This window comes from Phacochoerus africanus, chromosome 13 (assembly GCF_016906955.1).
Source record: "Phacochoerus africanus isolate WHEZ1 chromosome 13, ROS_Pafr_v1, whole genome shotgun sequence".
Classification (NCBI taxonomy): Eukaryota; Metazoa; Chordata; class Mammalia; order Artiodactyla; family Suidae; genus Phacochoerus; species Phacochoerus africanus.
In genome coordinates, this window is record NC_062556.1 from 13,559,309 (window position 1) to 13,583,940 (window position 24,632).

Consider the following 24,632-nt stretch of genomic DNA (forward strand, 5'->3'; position numbering starts at 1 on the left):
ATGAGGAAACTAAAACATAGAACAAAGCTAAATGTCCCAAAGGCATATTACTTACTATTAACAAATTCTGGGCTCCTTAATGTCTAGTCATGTACTTATGATCGGTAATTATTGATAAATAATACTAATCTCAGTGTTTTTTATAGCTGGAGAAAAAAAAATACCTCTCTCTCTTGTAACTTGCTGAATAATCTAGACAGTCAGATTCATGCAAACTCACATCCCAGTTCTAGAATATGAAGAAAGGTCATTTAAATTTAAAAAAAAATTATTTTATTGGAGTATAATTAGTTGCTTTAAAATGTGGGGTTTTTTTTTCAGGTGTACTAATTCAGTTATATATGTATATCTCCATTCTTCCTCAGATTCTTTTCCCATATAGGTTATTATAAAATACTGAGTAGAGTTTCTTGTACTACACAGTAGGTCCTTGTGGATGATTTTATGTATAACCTCAACTCCTAATTTACCCTCCCCCCCATATTTCCCCTTTGGTAACCATAAATTTGATTTCAAAATCTTTGAGTCCATTTCTCCTTTGTAAAGACATTCATTTGTATCATTTTTATTATAGTCCACATATGTTATATGATATTTGTCTTTTTCTTTCTGACTTATTTCACTTAGTATGATAATGTCTAGATCCATCCATGTTGCTGTAAATGGCATTATTTTCATTCTCTTTATGCCTGCGTGATATATGCACCACATCTTCGTTATCCTTTCCTCTGTTGATGGACATTTAGGTTGTTTTTATGTCTTGGCTATTGTGAATAGTGCTGCAATGAACATTGGGGTGCATTATCTTTTTGAATTATGGTTTTCTCAGGATAGATGCCCAAGAGTGGGATTGCTGGATCATGTGGTAGTCCCTTTTTTATATATGATTTTTATTTTTTCCATTATAGTTGATTTATGGTGTTCTGTCAATTTCTACTGCACAGCAAAGTGACCCAGTCATACATACATATATATATATATATATATGTATGTATTCTTTTTCTCACATTCTCCTCCATCATGTTCCATCACAAGTGACTAGATATAGTTGCCTGTGCTTTACAGCAGGATCTCATAGCTTATCCATTCCAAATGCATCTATTAACCCCAGACTCTCAGTCTATCCCACTCCCTCCCCCTCCCTCTTGGTAACCACAAGTCTGTTCTCCAAGCCCCTGAGTTTCTTTTCTGTGGAAAGGTTCATTTGTGCCATATATTTCATTCCAGATATAAGTGATATCATATGGTATTTCTATTTTTAGTTTTTTAAGGAATCTCCATACTGTTCTTCATGGTAGTTGAAGCAATTTACAATCCTATCAGCAGCGTAAAACTGTTCCCCTTTCCCCACACCCTCCCTCTCCAGCATTTATTGTTTGTAGCCTTTTTGATGATGGCAGTTCTGACCAGTGTGAGGTAATAGCAGCTCATAATAGTTTGATTTGTATTTCTCTAATAATTAGCGATGTCAAACATCTTTTCATGTGCTTTTTTTTGGCCATCTGTATAAAGAAAAGTCATTTTTACAAAAAATATTTATCTCAGATTAGAAACATGTGAATCACACTTCTGGAAGGACTTTCTCCATGAAACAGCTTCACCCCTTCATGGAAAAGACTCTGCTCTTTTCTGAAATGGTTCAGCGGGATCTATCAATATTTATTGTTTTGTACATATTATACACATTCTCTATTTTAAACCAAGACTAGCCCTGCAGGATTAAGATTTTCATTCCCACTTTACAGGAGATTAAGACAATGGAGGCTCAGAGAACAGAGAACTGTTCCCTAAGTTCTGTTTAGTCAGAGAGCAGCAATTTGGTGTCACAAAGCAGCTCAGTGGAACCACTGAGTGCCCAGTGCAGATTTTCTGATTCCAAAGCTCCACTCCTGTGAGCTACTTCTGTAAAGATGAGTGAACCTCAGCTCTGCCCACAAGGCATCACTGGAGGTGTGTGTGTGTGTATATATATATATATATTTTTTTTTTTTTTTTAAGAACTCCTGCAAGACCCTACCTATAACTGATTAGACTGGAATCTCTGTTGCTGAAGCTTGGGCACAAAATCTCAACAGGTGATGCTAGCGTGCACCCAGGTGTGTGAACCTTTGTTCTAGAAGATAAACAGGAGGAGCATTTGTTCTGGAAAGGGCCATAGGAGCAATGCCTCACTGCCATAGAAGTCTTAGCGTGGCCATATGATTCATCATCCAAATCAGGGCACATTAGAGAGTGCAATGAGAATGCTATTGATGAAAAGCAGGGATAACAAAAATAAACCAGGTCTGTCCTGGGCTAACAGATCAGTATTTCACTTTTTTTCTGACCCCAAACTGAGTCCCAAGGCATTGCAATCCAATGGCAGAGCTTGCTTTATTTAATTCTGCCTATTATGGCATGTGGCACAAAGGATACATGTGGGTTTTGTGATATAAATATATTCAAGTTGTTTTCCTTTCCATATTTTATAGATATCACTCATTTTCTCACTTAAACCTATTGCCAAAATTCTATGAGGTGGATAAAAAAAAATAGCAATCATTTTCCAAAACCAGAAATCCATCTGTCATTTAAGTAATACTTCCATTGTGAAAAAGCTTTTTGGACAGGTACCATCCAAATACCCTACCTAACTTTGCTCTATTTAGTAGAATATGTTATTTATTCCAGGGAATTTTAAAATGATCTTCCCTCCTATTTTATAGATCTGGGTTTTTAGCTGAGTTAAATAGACCTATGGATACTTTATGTATTTTAATAGCAACTTAATTACATACACACTCAAAACAGATTGAGCTGGTTTTGTATAAATAACAATCCTAGACCAAGTACAAAGGAAACAAGGAGACATATTTTTGATAGATAATGAATTTATCCATCACCCAAAGCAGCGGGTCATATCTGATTTCCATGCCTCCAAATGGCAATTCAAAAGAAACATTCATAGCAGGAATGTGACCAATATAATTGTCTTGAGATTATTTAAATCGCCATAAGTACGCCTCATAACTGAAGATATGTAGCAGACTATTTGTTTTGAATAAAAACTTTAGAACCTTTAAATGGCAAGGATTTACTGTGCACTAATGTACACTTAAAAGAAGCCCTGGGGTATGCACTCATCTGAGCCTTTTTTAATCTTCCAGCTTCTAATTTATACCACTAAATTAACATAGAAGCAAATGAGCTTTTCCTATGTGCTATGGAGAATGATAGATCACAGAGCCCTTCCAGAGTATATAGCTCTGAAAAACTCTGAAAGATGCATTTAACTCAAATCTCTTTCCAATCATAAAAGCTGATTAATTCTTGATTGAAAACATAACTCTATATAAAGTAATGCTAAGTAACTTGCATTTTGTTCAGCACATTCCCTAAGAGTTTCTACCTAGGTTTATTAAACAGTAAAAAAGCAAAACAAAACAAAAAACAACAACAAAAAAATCTAGGAAACTATTTCATACAACTATATTGTACTAGACTATTTAAGATACTGATGAGTATACATTAGAGGAAGATAATATAATAATAAAATACTTAAGAAGAAAAATATAAATTTTCCATATACATTCTAAGTTTAGGGTAGAAACTGAGAAATAATTTAAGTAGATATAATTGTGGTCCTTCACTGAATTCCTCTTGCTTTTATATTTTCTTTTTCCTTCCTGATGCTCCCTGCCATTTCTGAAGGGTTAGCCCTCCAACTTCCTTACTCAGGAGAATAGTATGTTTCATTTGTCATCCCCAAGCAGATGCCTCCCAAATGGGAATTTCAACTCCTCTTTCTTGCCAAAGTCCTGCCTTTGACCCATAATTTCATATTCCCAAGTGAAACGCTCACCGGGACTGTCCCTTGTTAATGCCAAACAATGAACCTACAAATGACTTCATCATAAAAGTGAGAGAGAAACACACAGGCTTGGATGATCTTGGCCAACATTTGACGTGATGTTCAATTTCCTTTTGTAGAATCCTCGCTATTCATCTTCACTGTTTTGCATGGACTTCTTAACCTCAGAGCCTCCACTCTCTTGCCCTCCTCCCTCTCCAGCCATGTTTTCTTTCCAGGACACGTGCTCGAAACCTACTCCTAGAGCAGCACGGGCGGGGTGAGGGGCATGCTAGTTAATCCTCTGTGATGGCACCATTGACTCCACTGATTATGGTAATTGTGTCTCTATTGTAATTGTTGTCTTCTGTTTCTCTGCTGGAAAAAATTGCTATCTCCTGTAACAATGACAACAACAACTTGCCCTTCTCTCGATTCCAAAATGTAATTTCCTGTGCATCACTGAAAGAGAAGTAAAACAGACATTACTTAGGTTTGGAAATTTGCCACTGGACTGCAGAAATGATGACCACCACACTTTCTGGGCCCTGCTTCCATATACTGTGTGAAAAGCTGTTAGATGTTTTTCCCTTAAGTAATAAGTGCTGCTGTATTCCAGTGGATCTGAGTGTTATTTTAAAGCAGGTCTTACCTTATGCTTTGGAGTCATTTAATGAAAAGAAAGAAATCTACGTTAGCTATATCCTAGTGAGGAAACAAAAGAGAAATGGAAAGCAGAAGAATGCCACCACCCACTGAGGTGGGGGGAGAGGGTTTTATAAGACTAATCAATCTTAAGGTTTTATAGAGAGACAATGTGCTGTTATCAGGCCACATAATGGAGTCCATTAAGACAAAAATCCAGGTCGGACGACTGAATACTGTACATATTGATAACATCTGACACTACGTGAGCACTATAGGGTTAAATAGTAACATCCCATTCTGCTCCACTTCGAGAGGTAGAAAGCAAAGTGACTATTTCTGCAGAAGCATAAAGACTTTCTTATACAGATTACCCTGGGAGGTATACTTCTCCAAAATGCAGGGCTGGCTATGGAACTTCGCCTCCAACTACACAGAAAGAAGGGCAATATTCCTGGGGTAGTTAAGTCATGGCAGCAGGGAATTTATAGTGTAAAGAGACAGAAATCCCTAGATTTCGTCTAGTGTCCAATTAAGAACATGAATAGCTAAATCTATATACATCCTTGATGAAGGTGTTAATAAAATAATTATCTGCATACCTCGCTGTATCCTTTGACTAATGTCACATTTCATTAAGGCTGTTCTTGTTCACCACAACATATATCCCAAGAATTTATCATAGAAACTAGAATATGATAGATAATAATAAATAATTCTAAGGAGATGTTGATTTTCTACAAATAAAGTAAAAGTCCTGATAAGAAGGAAGGGCAACTCTTGACATGGATGATATAGAAGATGACTCGCACATAATCTAGAAGCAAGTGACACAGAAAAAAATAACAGCAGACTCTTATATAGTGCTTACTATGGGGCAGGTGAGATTACATATGTAAATTTATTCAGTTTTAGGACAGGGATTATTATATGTGAGAAAAAAGTAAAAAAGTATAAACAGTAGAAAGGAGAAAAAACTGAAAGTGTAAAAAGTAAAAATGTTTTTGCTTGCATACGTTGTGATTGTTGAGTAAGGAACAATCAGAAAATAACAAATAACTTTAAAAAACAGAGAATTCAGTGAATCAGTAGGGTACACAATTGATACACCATAATTAATAGCTTTCATATATGAAATAGCATCTGTGTAGAACATAAAATGAACCCTAAAGAAACTCTGCTAAGATCAATTGTTAGAGGTATTTAAGTTGGGGGCAATGTGGGAACTTGAACCATGGGGTCAAGGATGGGAGGAAGGCATTCATTTTTTCTCTTTATATACTTTTTGGTTTTTGAATCTATGAATGGGTGAATCACCCGTTCTAAACTTAAGAAATAAGTTTAACCACAGGACGAGCATCTATTTTATCTTAACAGAACAAAATTCTCAATATACGTATCAGCTAACAAGTGTCCCAAATTCACTGCCAATCTTATATTCTTTTATATGCATAATGCGATAATAAATATTTTAGGTGATGGCAATAGTATTCTATAATGAGTAGACAACAGATAAATCACTCAGTAAATTTTGCAGGACTATGAGCTTGCAAATAATTCTCCGTGCAGTGAATCCAGTGCAAATTCACTTCTCATTGTAAGAAGAAGCAAAATGAGGAATTTAAAAGAGCAGTGAAATTACCTGAAGATCAACTTTTAAGGTTTTGCTTTAGAGAAGTGATTTTTTTAAAAAGCCTTTCAGCAGATTTCAGCCGGAACCTGTGAATATATCCCCCTAATTTTCCTGACATCAACTGGATGATACTGAGTATACTAACTTCTTTAGTAACGGCAATTTCATGATCAGATGTCAGACAAATGCACCAGTGGCTAAGCATCTTTTTTTTGACTAGAGTTTGCACAGATATGATGAAAGAACTCCCACTAGGAAACAACCCAAGTGGGCTAAGCTCTTAAGGTTTAGGCTCATAATGCAAACCTCCTGGTACCCAGGGAGGAAGTGGCTGTTTGGGGTTCTTTAGGGTACTTAATGAGAGTTACAGTCGAGCTCTCCAAGCTTAAAGAGAAGCAGGGCTGAAGCAGGGCATGCTTGAGAGAGGGCCATCTTTCCTTGACTGATTTTAAGGAGATAGTCCATGGTATTTCTACTTGAATGAGTTTTTCATCCAATTAGGTGACTGTCATGTGATGAAGCTGATTATTAGGTCTAGAAAACACATTTATTCCTTTAAAAATTCACATTCTAGATGAAATTAGTTTAGCATCAAATGTAAGAGCTAATGTTTAGGACAGAAGTAAGATAGCAGTGAAATTGGTACATATTTTTTCTCCAGTTAACTGAATGCCTTCATCAATTTTATACAAAATTTAAAAGAAATCTGCAAAATGTGGGTATATGCTGGCCCCCTAAAGTGGAGAACTATGATCACATCCTAAGAGCTGTAGAGCACACAATTTTGAAATTTCAGAATGTTGGACATCCTTTGAAATCACCATATTTGAAAGATTCCTGATAGATATTTGTTAGAAAATTGCATAACATCAAATTAGCTGCAAAACAACACATACCGAAGTGACAAATAAATTTAATGTAGCAGTTGAACCATGAACCCTGAAGTTAGATGGCTTGGGTTTAGATCCCTGCACTGTCACCTATCCAGGTGTTGAACCTCTCTGTGCCTGTCTTTCCTCATCTGCAAAATGCAGATTATAATTGGGTCTTTTCTGTGGGGTTTTTGTGAATATTCAATGAGTCTTTTTATTATTAAGAAATGATTTTTGTCTCAAGCAATCATATTGTTACCTGGCAAATCTGAGACGTAATAACAGAGAAGATATTAAAGAGATGTAATTTAATACAGAAAATTTGAGAGGGAGTCAAGCACAAGGGTTGTAATTGAGATGAGCTTGCATTTGAATCTGAGTTGCTCTGCTCACTAGATAAGTGCTTTTTTGGCAATTTACTTAACGTTTGTGTGACTGGTTCTTCTTCTTTGCAATTGTTTGCAAAATACATCTGCTGTAGCTGTCTCATTTTGTTCTTGAGAGAATTAAATGCTTTAATAGATGAATGAATCCTTGAATTAGTGTCTGGTACATAGAATAGCTTAAATAAATATTAACCATATGTACTGCATTTCTCTCTCATAATGATACAATCTATCATTCAGTTAGTAATTTTTTTCTTATCTCAAAAATCAATGTAAGGAGTTCCCTGGTGGCCTAGCGGTTAAGGCTCTAGTGTGGTTACTGCTATGACTTGGGAGGCTGTTACAGTTTGATTCCTGGCCTGGGAACTTCCACATGTTGCAGGCATGGCCAAAACAACAACAACAACAACAATGCAGATTACAGTTCAGCAGAGATCAAGGTAAATGAAATAAAAAGAATGTACTTAAAATATAGAGCTCTCTTCCAAAATGTGGTGAATGTGGTGCAGGGAGATATGCAAATTGATCCACTGGGACGAGGAAGAAAGCATTAGAATAGAAATTCTATTGAATAAGAAAATAAAGTTTCAATAGTATTTAATACATATCTTGAACACAGTGGATGCAAAAGGGGGTCAGACCTCAAGAATATTGGACAGATTGGTGTGAACATTTAGGAAATTTAGAAATGACCAACATTAAAAGAATAAAGCAATCTACTAGAATGGACTGTATAGTCAGCATGTTTGATTTCTAGAGCAGTTCTGCCATTTATTTACTTTGCAATTCTAGGCCAGTAGTACCCAAGGCAGTCCCGGGATTAAAAGCATCAGCATCACCTGGTAACTTGTTAGAAATGCAGATTCTCGAGCCCACCTCAGACCTACTGAATCAGAAATTCTGAAAGGAAAGCATTTTAGTTGGCCCCAAATGGTTTCTATAGCTCTTCTGGTTTAGTTATGTGTTGATAAAAAGTCTTAAACAGAAATTGTCACCTTAAAGAATTTGCTTCAGCAATTCATAATTAGTATTTCTGCTCCATCTAAAGCATGTTATGAAATGTAAGGGGTGTGAATTAATTTCTATCCAACAATCACTGATTTCTGTCATCTAAATAGTTGTTTATGTATAAAAGATGGCTTGTAAGACTATTTGAGAGAAAATGTCCAAAATTTGAGAAATAAGATCTTAATATTATAAGGAATTATTTTAAAAATCATACTAAAATAATATAGTTTGACTTTTGAATTTTAACCCAAGTGTGGCTCATTTTCTCTGAGTTTTTTTAATGTCTTATTATTATGCAGATGAGAAGTGTTTAAGAAGCATGGATGCAAATAATTTGATTGATTTCAGACAAATTATGTCCAAACAATATACACAGGCAGCTCTTACTTTGCATGATTATGTGACCAGAAAATGATTTTAGATGTTGACATTCTACATGGGAGAATAGAAAGACTCAGCAAAGAAAAAAAAAATGTAGAGCCACATGGCAGTTTTAGAACTGAAAAATGCAGTAGCTGAAACGATTACCACAATAAGGCTGGTTAACATCCATCACTACACTTAGTTACAGTTTTTTTTCTTGTGATGAGAACATTTAAGATCTATTCTCTTAGCAACTTTGAAATATGCAATACAGTATGATTAACTATATTCACCATTCTGCACATTGCATCCCCATGACTTATTTATTTTACGCTGGAAATTTGTATTTTTTGACCTTCCTCACCCATTTTGCCCCCTACCCCGCCCCCTGCCTCTGGCAACCAGCTATCTGTTCTCTGTATCTTAAGGGTTTGGATTTTTGTGTTGTGTTTTTAGAATCCACATTTAAGTGAGATCATAGGGTATTTGTCTTTCTCTGCCTGACTTAGTATAATGCCCTCGAGGGTCCATCTATGTTGCTGTAAATGACAAGATTTCTCTCTTTTTTCATGGCTGAATAATATTCCCTTATATATGTCTACCACAATTTCTTTATCTGTTCATCAGATGAAGAAAACTTTAGGTTGTTTCTGTGTCTTGGCTATTGTAAAAATGCTGCATTAAACCTGGGGGTGCAGATATCTTTTCTTGTTAGTGTTTTCATTTCCTTCAGATAAATATCCACTAAGTAGACTTGCTGGATCTTATGGTAGTTCTATTTTTAGTTTCTGGAGGAACCTCCATGCTATTTTCCATATTGGCTGCACCAATTTACATTCCCACCAACAGTGCATAAGTGTTCTTTTTTCTCTGCATCCTCTCTGATACTTATTATTATTTTTTTAATATAGCTTTTCTGAGAGGTGTGAGGTGATATTTCATTGTGGCTTTGATTTGCATCTCCTTGGTGACTGATGATGTCATGTACCTGTTGCTCATCTGTATGTCTTCTTCAGAAAAATATCTATTCAGCTACTCTGCCCATTTTATAATTGGATTGCTTGAGGTTTTTTTGCTGTTGAGTTTCATGAGCTCTAGGACATTTTGGATATCGACACACCAGATTTATACATTTTGTATATTGACACATCAGATTTAGGATATCTTTTCTCCCATTTTTTACCTGTACATGGTTTAGTTTAAATATGGGTCCTATAGATCAGAATGAATGCATAAATTAGCAGTGATTTTGATTTATGAAGCCTGGAGATAAAACTATTTTAGGAGAAGCAATAATGAGTGATTTGCTTCCTTCTTCTCATTTATTCCATTCTATCCCAAACCATTGGATCTCGTCTTTGTTGCTGAGCCTAGGTAACCTTCATGTGCCTTTATTCTACTCTTTCTCAGACTCCAAAAGAACAAGTTAATAATGTAGCTGAGACCAAATCATCTGTTAGCAATTCATTGCAGGACTTCTAGTTCACATGACCTTAGATGGATCCCATCTCTCAGTGCTGAGATACTAATAGTTACACCAGTAAGCCAGCCTCCCAGAACCTAGCCCCAAAATTCAATTAAATCAACATTTTGAGCTCTAGCTGTAACATTTAAGTTACTGCCCTACATCTGGTGCCCATCCAATAAGCTCAAACAAAAGGGAAGTCACAGCTGACATTACTAGTATGGGATCAAGCAAATAGTCAATTACTTTCGAGAAAAAAAAAAAAACCTAAATTAAACAGTGAGGCTTTGAAATATCACAGATTAAGCATGGACAGCATCACTGAAAAAGAAAGTGCTCATTTCTGAGAAAAAAAAAAAAACAGTGATAAAGAAATGTAAGCCAAAATTTAAAAAAATACACAGGCAATACACACAGAAATCGAGTACTTTTTTATAGAAGAAATGATAAAAACATCTACATGACTTATACTTTAATCTAGAAAGAAAATTAACCTTTTTAAAGGTTATATGGACCACCGCGTATGTATTCATGGTCCTGTGTGTGGTCCTGGCTCCTGATATTGCTCATATTTTATGATCATCTGACACCTGGATATGGCAGTAGCAGCCCTGAGGCAAGGAGTGGTTATACTCTGAGCATATCCGGAGTCAGCTAAGACTTCAGACGTTGTGAACAAGTCAAGTGCTCAACAACCTAGGGGAGCACTGCCATCAGATAAAGGATGACAAGCAGGAGGGAAGTCTAGAGGGCAGTGAGCTTCCAGAAATCCTGTGTTTGAGGAAAAAAATCCCGTGTTAGAATTCCAACATGGAGAAGAACTCCCAGAGGAAGGACTAGGTGGGGAAAGGATTTGGGATGGTACCGTAATGGAAGTGCGCTCCAGACTGCTGGTCCAGATGGAATCCCTCAACAGAGCACCCTGGTTCAGACGACTGTCGACTTAGAGAACAGACATAGCAGGCTTCTCCCTGTCGTTCAAAACTTTAGGCATCAGCTGGAAAGGTCACTCCACTAAAACGGACTTGACTAATTGTGAATTTGCTTTAATGATAATTTTTCTCGCACAAGGGAGGAGACATAAAAAGAGAATTTTTTTTTTTAGGTTTATGATGGTCAAGTGGGGTGACTGTGCCATCTCGTTAGACACAGAAAGGGAGGAAAATGTTATATATATATTATATACACACACACACGTATTACACATATATACACGTGACACATATACATATTAATATAGATGAGCTAAACCTCATTTTTTAAAATATAGCTATAAAAATTGGGTATTGTAAAATAGAATGGCTGGGCTCTAATATGACTCAAGAAGAATGTAAAAAGCATGAAAATCTGCAATCATAAAGCTCAAGAGAAGCATACTGTGTCGTCTGGGTTGCCTCTGCTGGTATAGAACCACCACACACACTGGGGTGAAAGTAACCCAGGGCCCAGCATTCTCACTACACTGAACCCAAGGCCCCATTTCACAAAAGCAGGCCGAGTGGAAGAGAAGAACCCTCAGTTCTTACCTGCACTAGCCAGGGCAGCAGGTAGCTGGGGACAGGATGAGAATGGCTGAAAGCTCTTCCTGGGAGCTGGGGGTGGGGGTGGGGGGCGGACAGGGAGGCTGTGTTCTTGGCTCCAGCAATTCCCAGTGGACAGTCTCTGTTGCTGAACTAGGAATGGGGAGGGAGGGTGGGTCTTGGGTCAAAAACCAAGGACTCGTCTTTCTTACACCCTCTTCATAGGTCATCTTGAATAGAGGTTTCTTCGTTTCCTGCCTTTCCTTGGGACAATTGCCAGAGACTTTAAATCTTGTTTTTACAATTATCTTTATCAGTTCACCAGGGAGCAAGTCCATGGAGTTCCTCACACTTTCACCACCCTCCGTCTTGCTGTCCATCCATCATCAGTGCATTGTTTTTTACAACTGGATGTGAATGCATGATTATCTCAAAATAAAATGTTTATTTTTTTAAAAAAGTCATGGAATAGCAACACAAATAGTTAGTTATGCGGGAGGATGATTCAATCCATGTCTCTATTTTTAAGCAAGGTTTAAGTAGACCAGTAAATGAAATTTCGTCCTGTGGAATCTCAGCGGAGATGGTCCTCTTTCCACTTCCACAATCCATGAATATACTGTCAACAGTAAGTTACTGCTGGAAATGTGGGGAGTTAGTGAGATGAAGTTTATCGATGAAAGGCTAAAGGAGATGCTATTAACATCCAGCACTTAGTATTCCCATGAATTGCTTCAGTGAATCATTAAATGACTCAAGGAATAGAATCAGTTGGGTCAGCCTTGATGGTACTGCATTCCCAGGCTCTCTTCTGTATCACATCCTACTCTGCCAAATCCCCAGCTCTACCGTCATTTACAACTCATTTAGAATGTCATGGGCAGGGCGTTGTGCCCAGGTCACTCAGAGACGTGCAGGAGTGACACTGCTGGTAAGGTGCTCTTGGTTTGTTTCACGAACTTGCCATACGAAACGAGAATGGTAGGAACGCTCTTTTGTAGATTTTTATCCAGCGCTTCCGTGGGACCATGGCAATCTGGTTTTCAGAGAAGCTTATTTCTTGGCTATTTTCTTCTGCCCTCTGGTCTGAAAGAGGAGGGCCCGGGAAGGTGAAGAAAATTGCAAAGAGGTAGATCAGACACTGAGTGCAGCCTGACAAGCCACCGGAGCAAAGAAGCGGAGCCTAGAGATGAACAACGTAGAAGAGCCTGGGACCTGCTACCTGTGGCCTGGTCATATTAAAGGGTCTGCTGCTATTCACTTGTCCTTCTGCTTTTTTTTCTTTTTTCCTTTTTTTTTTTTTTGTCTTTTCGGCCAAGCCTAATTTGCCTTTTGAAGTAAAATATTAGCAAACTCAGACCATTGCACAGCACGTGTAAATGACATGGGGAGAAAACAAACAGAATCCAAAAGACTAAATCATTTCTGAGCCAGAAGAGAAAGCTAGTTGGGAAATGCAGATGACCAATACTGAAAGATTTGATCCACCATAAATCGCACAGTAACTGAGAAGGCAAATCACGCAGGCGATGACTGAAGGATTCTTCAGAACGCTTGCTTTGTCTCTTTTTCAGAAATATGTACTGTGACTGCAGTAGTTCATAAATTAAATGATGTTCTGACTGCACGGACAACTAGCATAAACTAAAGAGATTTCCTGGTTTATCTTATTCATTTTGCGCAGAAAATCAGGTTGGAAAATGCGGCTAAAAACATATTTTTGTCCCAAGACTCAAATGAACTCTGCGGAATATTCGCATCAAACAACGGAAATAATCCTCACATCTGATTTTGCTCTCCATGGACAAAGCATACATGAATAGAAAGATTCAACCAGAACAGAGAAACTTATCTAGAAGGGTTTTATTAAAAACACTGCTGATTATAAAGTTGGCCGTGTAGTGGGAAGTAAGAAAAACAATGAAAATTTTAATTTCTGCATGGGGAGTCCTCAGATTTATATTCTCAATCTACCAAACTATAGATTTAATTTAAAACAGTGTTCACTCTTACAGCTGCTTTGGACTAATTAGAAATTAGAAGACGGAGACTAGAAGGCTATTGGGGAGAGAGATTGAGAGGGATGGCCAATTGGCCAGACTCTCATGTAATATTTGACTTCAAATTCTAGTCATTCATTACATCTGTGCCCTCCCTGCCAGGTTCCAAATTTGCCAAGTCAGGGTCACTCTTATTCATTGCTGAATCCACAGTTTAGAAACACTGCCTTGGGAGTTCCCTGGTGGCTTAATGGATAAGGATCTGGCATTGCCACTGCTGTGGCACGGGTTCAGTTCCTGGCCTGGGAACTTCTGCATGCCAGGGGTGTGGGGCCAAAAAAATAAATAAAAATAAAAACACTGCCTACAACGTAGTAGCTATAATAAACAAATGAATACTATTCTAAGATACTGGCAATGAAGAAAATATTGTTTGGGAGGTAAAGCCACAGACTGTCACCTCTCCCTGTTTTTCTAGCATCAGCACATCAGGGAAAGACATGTTTGAGTCCGAATGGGGCAGAGTGCCAGCTTCTTAGCTTAGGGGCTGGGTTGTAAACCTGGTGTTACAGTCTTTAGAGTGACATTAACATTCTTCTGCTTCTGCAGCCGGGAGCATGGCAGACTTGGACTTTCTCACTTCCTGTTAAGATGCTATTGTTTCACCAATGAAATGTGAACAGAAGCGCCATGCTACCTTTACCAGGGCCTGTGCCCAATTCTTTATGTTTCTGGCTGTGGTCATTCCAGAAGCATGCATCAAATTGTAGCCTCCATCAGCCAAGGTCCCTGCGTGACCGGGAAACGGAATCTTTCGACCCCTCTGAACAAATACTTTGGAAAGTTATGACCTGCTTTCAACTCGACAACTGTAAACATAATTATTTTCCCTATTGTTTTTCAAAAATTAATCGGGAATGGGAAATCCGTTAAAACAGCAGAGAAAGGCCAGTGAGTGGCATGCTGGACACAGACACCTCAGTCCATCCACACAGTCTCTCCAGATTATCAGCCCGACTGCTTGTTTAGCAGTCTGGATGGCTGGTTAGACTGTCAAAAAGAACGGACTTTCTGGACTTAGATCCATTTTATGTCCATTTCTACCACTTGTGCAGCTTGTCTCGCATTTTCTCACCATGACCATCACAAACCTTATACTGCCATGGACTGGGGAAGTTTCTAGGGAATAGTCTATAGCTGAGAAATATAAGAATACTTTCCAGATGAAACATTATGAGAATGAAAAATGCTTGCAATGTAACAACATAAGATGTTCTTGTAAAATGAGGCGAGCTATAGGATTTATTAATTTTCTTATTCTTTATCCTTAGGATATTCTGCAAAGCAGAGAAACATAAATGAGTGTGAATGAATTACAAATGAAAAAATCTATTTTGGAGTTTCCATTGTGGCTCAGCAGGCTAAGGACTCAACATAGCGTCCCTGAGGATGTAGGTTCGATCCCTGGCCTCACTCAGTAGGTTAAGAATCCAGCATTGCCATAAGCTGAGGTGTAGGTTGCAGAGATGGCTGGGATCTGGTATTGCTGTGGCTGTGGCAGAGGCTGGCAGCTGCAGCTCTGAATTGACCCCTACCTTGGTAACTTCCATATGCTGCAGGTGCGGCCCTTAAAATGAAAAAAAAAATCTATTGAAAGTATCTATAGTAATAAAATGATAATTTAAGGACTTGTGGGTCTTCAACATGAATAATCCAATTCTAAATACTTGATGGAATTGTGTGTTTTAGATAGGCATGGGAAAGTGATAAGGTTTCAGCTTTTGACTTCACATGCAGCTGATTTGGAAGAACTGCATCTGGACATATCTCATCCACTTTTTCCCTGGAATTCCCCTAAGCTGGATACCCAAGAACTCTAATATTCATATATGCAATAACAGTAATTAATTCACAGCAATACACATACACCGACTAACATATAATGTCAACGGTAATATCTCACTTTTATTTTGAACTTTATACAACCGAAGTTCAACTCATTATGTCCTATAACAATCTGACAAGGTAGGAGCTACTATTTTTCTTTTTAATGATAAGGAACTGGGTGGGAAAGAGTGTCCTCAAAGATGCCCTTGCAGCACCGTACATTTTCTCTGTCACACTTTCTGTCACGCCTGCTGTGCCAGCTCCAGGTCATCTGCCCCACACACTAGAATAAAGAGATGCAGGGCCTAACATTTGGACGAAGACACCTGCATTGTAATTAGTGCTCTATCAGGTACCAATTATCCTTCTTCTAAACTGGAGGGAAAAAATCCATACAATAGGGTCTTCATAGGAATTGAATGAGATAATGCCTGTTAACTGCTTAGCTTAGTGCCTTCCACATAGAAAATTCTCAATACATTGTATCAACTATTATACAGTCTTGCTTCTCGGCCATTAAAAATATTTAGGTTATGATAAAACCATGCCAATTGACCCATTAGAAACTACTGCTATGTAATTACAGCATACTTTGAGCTCATCTTCTGTATACTAGTTAAGCTATTTGCCAAAGAAATATTCCAAATGTTGTTCAAACTGAAACCTATGCTAGACCCACTCATGGTTTGCCACAAAAGTCCAAAAATCACATAGCATAAATGTCTGTATCCACAACACAGAAAGGGAGTTTATAAGAACTCCCTTATGGGGTATGGGGTAGATACTAAGAGTTTAGCTTTTAGAGTCGAATTTCCCAGTTCTAATTCCAGATCTTCCCCTCTTTCATGAGATAAAAGGTGAGAAACAACTAAAATGAAGGTACGCATGATTTTTCTCAGGCCTAAAATGAAGGTACGCATGATTTCTCCTAATACACTGGTTTTAAGGCTGAGTGCCTTACTACATGAAGGTGTTTTTTTTTTATTTGTACCTTTATTTCTTCCAGACATACGTGTATACACAAAAGTACATATATAATATAAAAAATCATATAAAGTATATATGTATATCAGATTCTTTTCTGTTATAGGTTATTCCAAGATATTGAGTATAGTGGAAAGCCTTTTGAACAGTGACATATAGAAAACATATAAGTTTTTTAACTGAAATATAGTTGATTTACAATATTATATTAGTTTCTGTTGAGTAACGAGTTTTGTTGATAATAGTTAAAGCTATTAGATATCAACAATGAGCTAATAGGCTACACGGCAGGATTCAAAGAAAAAAGATTATAATCCATATATACCACCTCTCCTCAAAGAATTTAGAGTCTTTGGGGAGTTAGGAATCCTAACGCAACGAGAAGACCAGGCGGTAAGCAAAATAGAAAGTGTACAAAATATTGCAAGGAGGCAGTAGAGTGCACCAACCACTACAGGAGTTAGAATAGAGATGAATCTTCCTTCCATTTTATGGAGACAGAAGTGAAAGCTTAGACGAAGTGGTCATGCAGCTGCTGAGTGTTGGATGAGACCCTTGAGCCTAAGCTTCTAACTTGGGACCCCAGTGTTCTCACTATATCCTTCTGTTTCTATTTTCCCTCCAGGACACCTTTTCTTACTCACAGATTTTTTTACCTGACAAGCCAGGGGAAAAAAAAAATGAAAGAGAATCTTCTCATCTTGCTACCAACGTAACCAACCTATGTATATTTGTTGCCATACAGTGTAGTTAATAGTTTACACTCCTGCATAAGGTCAGCTCCTCAGTTTGGGGAGTGGACTATTTTCTCAACTACCCAAGTATTTCCCTCCTGAAATTCTTCCCCTCTCCCCTGCACTATTGTTTTTAAATTGTTTCTGTTGTCATACTAACGTGCAGTAAATTACAACCCCTGCCCCCACCCCAGCTTCTGTCCTATTTTTCTGCCTCATTTTATAGCCAAATTTCTTGGAGTGATTCGTGGTCACTGTCCCCACTTTCTCACCTCCCATTCTCTCTCGAGCCCATTACAATTAGACACTTTCCCTCTGTTTCAATGCAACTGCTTCTTAAGGTCATTTCCAACCTCTCTATGACCCAATCCCATAGTTGTTTCTCACCTTTTATCTCATGAAAGAGTTGGAGAAATGGGTAAGTAAATGAAGGGTTGGGAGCCCTAGAGGCTCCCAGAGGAACCTGTTCATCTTAGAAGACTGAGCTTCTGAAACTTGAGGACCAAGAATCCCATGGGGATGTAGTCTTGGTACCTCCCAGAAGGGGAAGTTAGAAAAGGTCCTCTGGGATTCAAGGCTGGGGTTTAGACACGACTCCGCTGAGAGGACATGGGTAAGTGTGGTGTAAGGATGGAAGGTCGGACTTGGTCAGCTGAGTGAGTTTCAGGGGAAAGACAGTGCTCTCATCTCTGGAACATAGGAGCCATTCAGAATTTATCCTTTAACCATTGTGGTCTAATGGTTATAAGCTTCCTCTCACCTCAGCCTCCTGGAATGTTCCTACAATCCTAAAAGTAACAACAACGACAAAATAACCCACGGAGGAGTTCCCGTCGTGGCGCAGTGGTTAACGAATCCGACTAGGAACCATGAGGTTGCGGGTTCGGTCCCTGGCCTTGCTCAGTGGGTTAATGATCCGGCGTTGCCGTGAGCTGTGGTGTAGGTTGCAGACGCGGCTTGGATCCCGCGTTGCTGTGGCTCTGGCGTAGGCCGGTGGCTGCAGCTCCAATTCGACCCCTAGCCTGGGAACCTCCATATGTCGCGGGAGCGGCCCAAGAAATAGCAACAACAACAACAAAAACAAAACAAAATAACCCACGGAAAATGGAAGCAAACAATGTTCTATGATTTGTATCATTTACCCCACAGGAAAGACTTAGGCCAACTGCTGATTGTATCATTTTAGTGATCTCAGAAGTGTAGAAGCTAAAGACTAGAAATGATGGGAGGTCCTCCTAGGTACCAGTCCTCTGTCAGTAGTGAGCAGGTGTCATTCAATATCCACCAGCAGAGAAAGACAAAAGAGAGAAAAAAAACCCCTAAAAGTCCAATAAATCACGTTTTCTTTTCTAATATGCATGACATGTTGACTCCTGGTGAGACTGCATGTAATATAATTTAATATTCTCTTGATGGTTCAGTTATCGTTATTATCAACTATTTTACTTATTATAGTATAATGCCCAAAAGCTCTCAGAATCTGGCTAAAATTATTTTATTTTATCCCAAATAAGCTGTTTCCAAAGGTGTCGCTGTATTGTGAGAGTATAAGATAAGCAAAATCACAGAAATGTGAAATGTATTTTAGAAAGATTTTAATAAAAATGAATATAATTTTACAACAGGCAATAGCAGGGCTTAAAAAATTATGCCTTGGCTATCTGCAAAATATTCTTGGGATTAAGACTTCATTTGCTAGTAGTAGAGAGAGCTGACGGCTTGCTCTTGTCTGAGCATTTGAATGCATAAATGAATGCAGAAAAAACCTGAGAACGTTGTATTGGCTGGCTTATCAGCATGTACTGTGATCTCTCTTTGACCAGAGCCCATCCGGCTTTATCATCTTCCAGTAGTTAGAACATTATTGCACAGTTTCTACCAATAGATAGCTATTATTTTGATGCAGTTCTAATTGCAGCTTTTGCCATTAGAAGTTATGTAGGCTAAGAATACTGTCAACAAAAGTGTTAATCAGATGATTATGGTAACCACTGTATTTAAGATTTTTAAAGCTGTTCTGCAGCGTAACAAACATGTGTCTGGCATGATCTTTCTTTGCCAGCAGCAATTTGTATTCACCAAAGGGCAGTAAACACTGTGAAAGGAGGAAATTCCCATTGTTCTGCCTTCACTTTTGCTACAGCCATGCTTTGTTTAAAGCTTATGTATTTATGCAGCTGCTCCATGGAATCTTTCTCCTCTGTACCTGATGGGAAATATTGGTACTTTTAAGTTCAGGAAGATGCCCTACTTACCTTTTCAACATTTCAGAAGCATGCCCTGAGAGCAACAGTCTGTCTATCTTTGCTGATGTCATTTCCTAATCTAGTATTCATATAAATTTTGCAAGCACAATATCGCACTTCTACTTTTCTGGGGTAGTCTTCTTCGCTATCAACAATTTATTTGATTGTATATTACTTTGATTCGTCACATGTTTGTAATTTATCAAGCAGTGATTTCCTGTAATTATGGGACAGTGTAGTTTTATCACCTGACATTGTAGAATATTTCTAAGAATTGGCCTGATCTCCTTTATTAATATGCTCTCAGAAATAAAAACTTGGACAAAATAGTACTGGGTCAAAAAGGCTAAACTGTCTGGTACATTGTAAACTTGGGAGGAATAGAAATTAACTTGCAATCCATCTTTAGATGTAAATTAGGGACTTTAAAAGAAACATGAACAAAATGAAAGAAATAATTTAGTCTTATGCTATATATTAAAGCAGTGGTTTAGGTAAGAAACTAACGGCAGGAGAAATATTACATCTGTGAAAATATGAGTCTATAGTTCTGTTTATTTGCAATTACAAAATGGGCTATTTTGAAGTCCACTTTTTTTTTTTTTTTTGCCTTGTGCAAAATTAACAGCCATTCACTGGACAATCAATTGAAGAAATCTGTAGTACGCTCACCTCAACATTTATGATGGCAAAATAAATGACCCACCTTCAGGCCTGGTTGTTAGATTTAAAAAATCATATATTAAGGTGAAATCTTACTGGGAAGTCTGACTAGTGCCTAGGAGCTAGATTTTATCTAACTATTTCAATGTACATCACAAATAGTAAATACATTTTCTTTGAATCCACATACACTATGAATTAATAAAGCTCTCCATACAGCCAAAAAGTCAACCCTGGGAAGGATGCCAAATCCTAGAAGAAATCACAGGGTAAAAATGGAAATCAAAGAGCAGACCTAAAAGGATGTCGTGTACAGTGTCTTGCCTTGTTTTATCTTCATAGAAACTCACGTCAGCTTCGACCGGGAGACATAGCCCAGGCCCGAGGCCTTGTGCTTGACACTTGGCTTCAGAGCCAGTAAATACGACGGTCTTCCAACTCCCCTCGGTTCGCCTGGCTTTAAATATCTCCACTGTCCTGCTATAAAAAGCCGTAAAAACAATTGTAAGGACAAAGAACACATCACACAAAGGCATCTTGAATCCCTCCTCTAGGCTCCAGCCCCAGGGCGTCAAAAGTCTAAAGAGCTCTCTGTGATGCAAATGAACCCTGCAAGATTGACTTCTAGCTACTGTGAGATCCTGAAGGGTTTGGAGACCCATCAAAGCGTAGTAACTTTTGTAAAATGCATCTTACGCACCTCCCTTTGGAAGTACAATTTCATATAGAACTCCCTTATAGAAACCAGACAAAACGGATATTCCACGGTAGAATCCCAGATGTCAGGCTTTGAACACCTTGGAGGAAGTGCTGGGCTCCCTAAACCACGTAAAACCCATCAGGAGTTCAGCGGAGGAGACGTGCTGTAGTGCTTAGCAGCAGGCACCCGGGAGCCAGGTTGTCTGGTCTGGAATCTGAGCTCTGCCTTTTCCTGATTGTGTGAGGCCTCTTAGGTCACTGAACTTCTCCACCTCTTGGTTTCCCTCATCTGTAATTTCGAGCTCTGAGAATTTTTTTCCCATTTTTTTTAAGCGTTATGGAAGTATAGTTGATTTATAATGTTGCGATCATTACTGCTGTATGACAAAAGTGATTTAGTTATCTACGTACATACATCCATTCTGTTTTCAGATTCTTTTCCCATGTAGATCATCACGGAATATTGGGTGGCGTTCTCTGTGCTATAGAGCAGGTCCCTGCTGGCCAGTCATTCCATATACCTTGGTGTGCATATGCCATGAGTTAATATTTGTAAGGTGTTTAGAGTAGTCATATACTAGTGTTTGTCTAAAAAAAGAAAAAGTCCTTTTTAATTTATTTATTTTAATGTTCTTTGTTGTTTTTCATGTGTGTGGGTTTTTTTGTGTTTTTTTTTTTCTTCCTTTGTTTTGCTTTTTACAGCCATACCTATGGCACATGGAAGTTTCTGGGCTAGAGGTTGAATTGGAGCTGCAGCTGCAGACCTACACCACAGCCACAGCAATGCCCAACCTGAGGGGCATCTGTGACCTCTGCTGCAGCTTGTGGCAATGCTGGATCCCTAACCCACTGAGCGAGGCCAGGGAGCAAACCCACATCCTCACAGACACTATGTCAGGTTCTTAACCCGCTGAGCCATGATGGGAACTCTTAGTGTTCTTTGAAATGAAAAGTAAGAACTCATAGTATTATAGGAAAATGTTTTATTGCCTAGGATATTTTACTTCTTAGCCAGATTATTACTCCCAAATCTGCTCTCCATTGATTGGTTTTACTCTAGAGACATCAACAACCACTGTGGTTCTAGACCTGGACTTGTGTATTTTCTGTGTATTTCTGTGTATTCTGTGATCTCGGATGGGATAGGCCATAGTCCATTCATTGTTGAAGATTAGTGAGAATTTTGAAAAACCTTTAAAAATGTATTTCTGGAATCACTTCCTTAATCTCCTCTTCTCTGACTTTCAGTACATATTAACACCTGGACTTATATAGTGTTATTAATATCTCTCTTTAAAAAAAATCCCAAGGCATTTTCAATGGCCTCCAGCCATCTCTGTACAATCCTCACTCGGCCTGAAGTAGAGGTCAGCCAACCAATTGTCCTCTATCAACCAGGCTGTGTTTTCAACTTCTATATCTGGAGTTTGAAGAAAACCACCATTTTTTTTAATAAAAAAATTTGCCAAGTAATCAGAATACCAGTTTTCTTTGGTTTTCTGTGTGTTTTGTTTTCTTCTGGTGATAACTTGTGAGCCATTTATTTAGGCCCTGTATTACAACAGCCGGGCGTGACAGGAGTGGTGAGAGATGGCCATGCCCATTGCAGACACGTCTGCTTGTCATTACTAATTATCTGCTGCACGCTGGACATTTCTCTCATTCCTAGCTGGCAGCTTTGGCTACCTGGCGCCTGTCATTCTGGCTTACGATGTAGATTTTTAATTTTGACAAATAGACAGCCGATGGTAGGGTGTAGCGTTTCTGACATGGGAGAGAGAAATAGGGTATGTAATAGCATTTATTTCTGGAGGGAAATTACAAGAATTTGCATTGAATTGGAGAAAATGACTGCAAAACAGGGAACGCACACTGGGCGACCAAGAGCAAAAAGCACATTCTGTCCCTGTTCTTTCATTACCCACTGAGTTCAAATGGAACACAGCTCTTTCTCCAGAGCCACCTCCATGATTAGGGCTCTAAAGGATGGTGGCACAGTAAAATAAAAAGCTGATTGGGAAAATTACTAGTTGGTAGAATGCATATTTGACGTTTTACTGCCAATACTGGGATTTACATAATATCCTCGTTACCTGTGACTACATCTGCATGTGCCTAGTTAGAAAAGGTCATTTAATTTCTGAGTCTCCTCAAGAAAAAAAAAAAAAATGGCTAAAAGAATAAGATGGATTAATTGCTAAAATAATGCCAATAGCTATTAAAAACTGAATGCTTTCATTTGCTTTCATATTGCATTCTTGGCTCAAAGCAAATATTTCCTTTTTTATTCTGCCTAAAAGTATATTTCATGTTGGAAAGATGCAAATGAAAGGGAAAACAAAATACTACAGAAAGAAACTGGTTTTTAAATTCTTATTTATGATAAAATAGTTATTTTTTCTGATTACAAAATGATATATGTTTGTTGTAGAATACATGGAAAAAAGAAAAGTAATCGTAAATAAAAATAAGCAAAATCTACTGCTGACATTTTAAGCAGATTCTGTGTGTGTATGTGTGTTGGGAGATATAAGAATTAATATTTCTATACCCTTTCTTCTTACTTAAATTTTACCATAAAACTTCCCCATAGAATATATATGTTATATATATTATATTAATATTTATTACATTTATGGACACACTATGATTTATTTATTTAAACTTTTTTTGGCAGTTATGGGCATTTACATTGAAAAAATTTTAAAGTATTATGATGCATATTGATGCCCAGATATCTTAGACACCAGTTAGTTCTCTAAGATAAATTTCCAGAAATGTCAATGAACTATCAAAGTAAATGAGCATTTATAAGTCTCTCAATAACTTGACACCATTTTCCAGAGAGCGGATCAATTTATACCAACACCAATCATGTATGCCAGAAATTTCACCATGTCAGCCAACGATCATTATTAAATATATATGTATTTATATTTATGGAAAATATATATTTGGCAATTTGAATGAACAAAGCCCCAATATCATCCTGTTTTAATTGGCATTTGACTCATATCTTTATATCTTGGGTTTAGGTAACATGAAGAATGGAACAATCACAGACAGCCTTGCAGAGACTCCCATGGAACCTATCTTGGTTCATGGAAGATGTAATCACTACTGACCAGGACATAAGGCTGCTGAACCAGAAGTGGACTTGACATACAGCAGTGACGCTGCCTGGCTTTGAGGGTGACAGAACTCACGTGAATGTGCTTCCATTCACACAAGAGTTCCATTCTGAGAACTTGTCCAGTGGTTGTATGTTTCTTAATCAAGTCGCATTTCAGGCATCTCAAAATAGCGCTCAAAGTAAATGAACTTAGAAGTGAATCCTTTAAAAGTATTTCAGGTAGGTCCAAGACATAAAAGTCACGTTGTACATAAATCATCTGATGTGAGCCTTACAAAAACGCAATGATCAACCCTTTGAGGATGGCATTTTTACAAGTTTCATTGTGCAATGACGAAGCCGAGGTTTATGATAGGGGGTGGGGAGAGGAAAAGGAAATTGATCTATAGGTAAGTGGCGTGCCCATATCACACAGCTACTGGATTCTGGCTAATGGGTTCTCTCTCTCATAAATACATATGTATATACATATATGTATAATACTCATACACACATATTCCCATAAGTGTACACACACACCATACATACATATATAATGCATATACATACACATATATATGCATTA

General features: G+C 38.0%; 1 long non-coding RNA gene across 1 annotated transcript in view; it reads left to right on the forward strand.

Moving 5' to 3' along the window:
• Window positions 1-24,287, forward strand: part of LOC125113497 (uncharacterized) — a 43,290-nt gene extending 19,003 nt beyond the window's left edge. The window contains exon 2 of the long non-coding RNA XR_007131476.1: window positions 23,970-24,287. This is a non-coding gene — a long non-coding RNA (uncharacterized LOC125113497). The remainder of the gene's footprint in view (window positions 1-23,969) is intronic.
• Window positions 24,288-24,632: the final 345 nt, after the last annotated feature.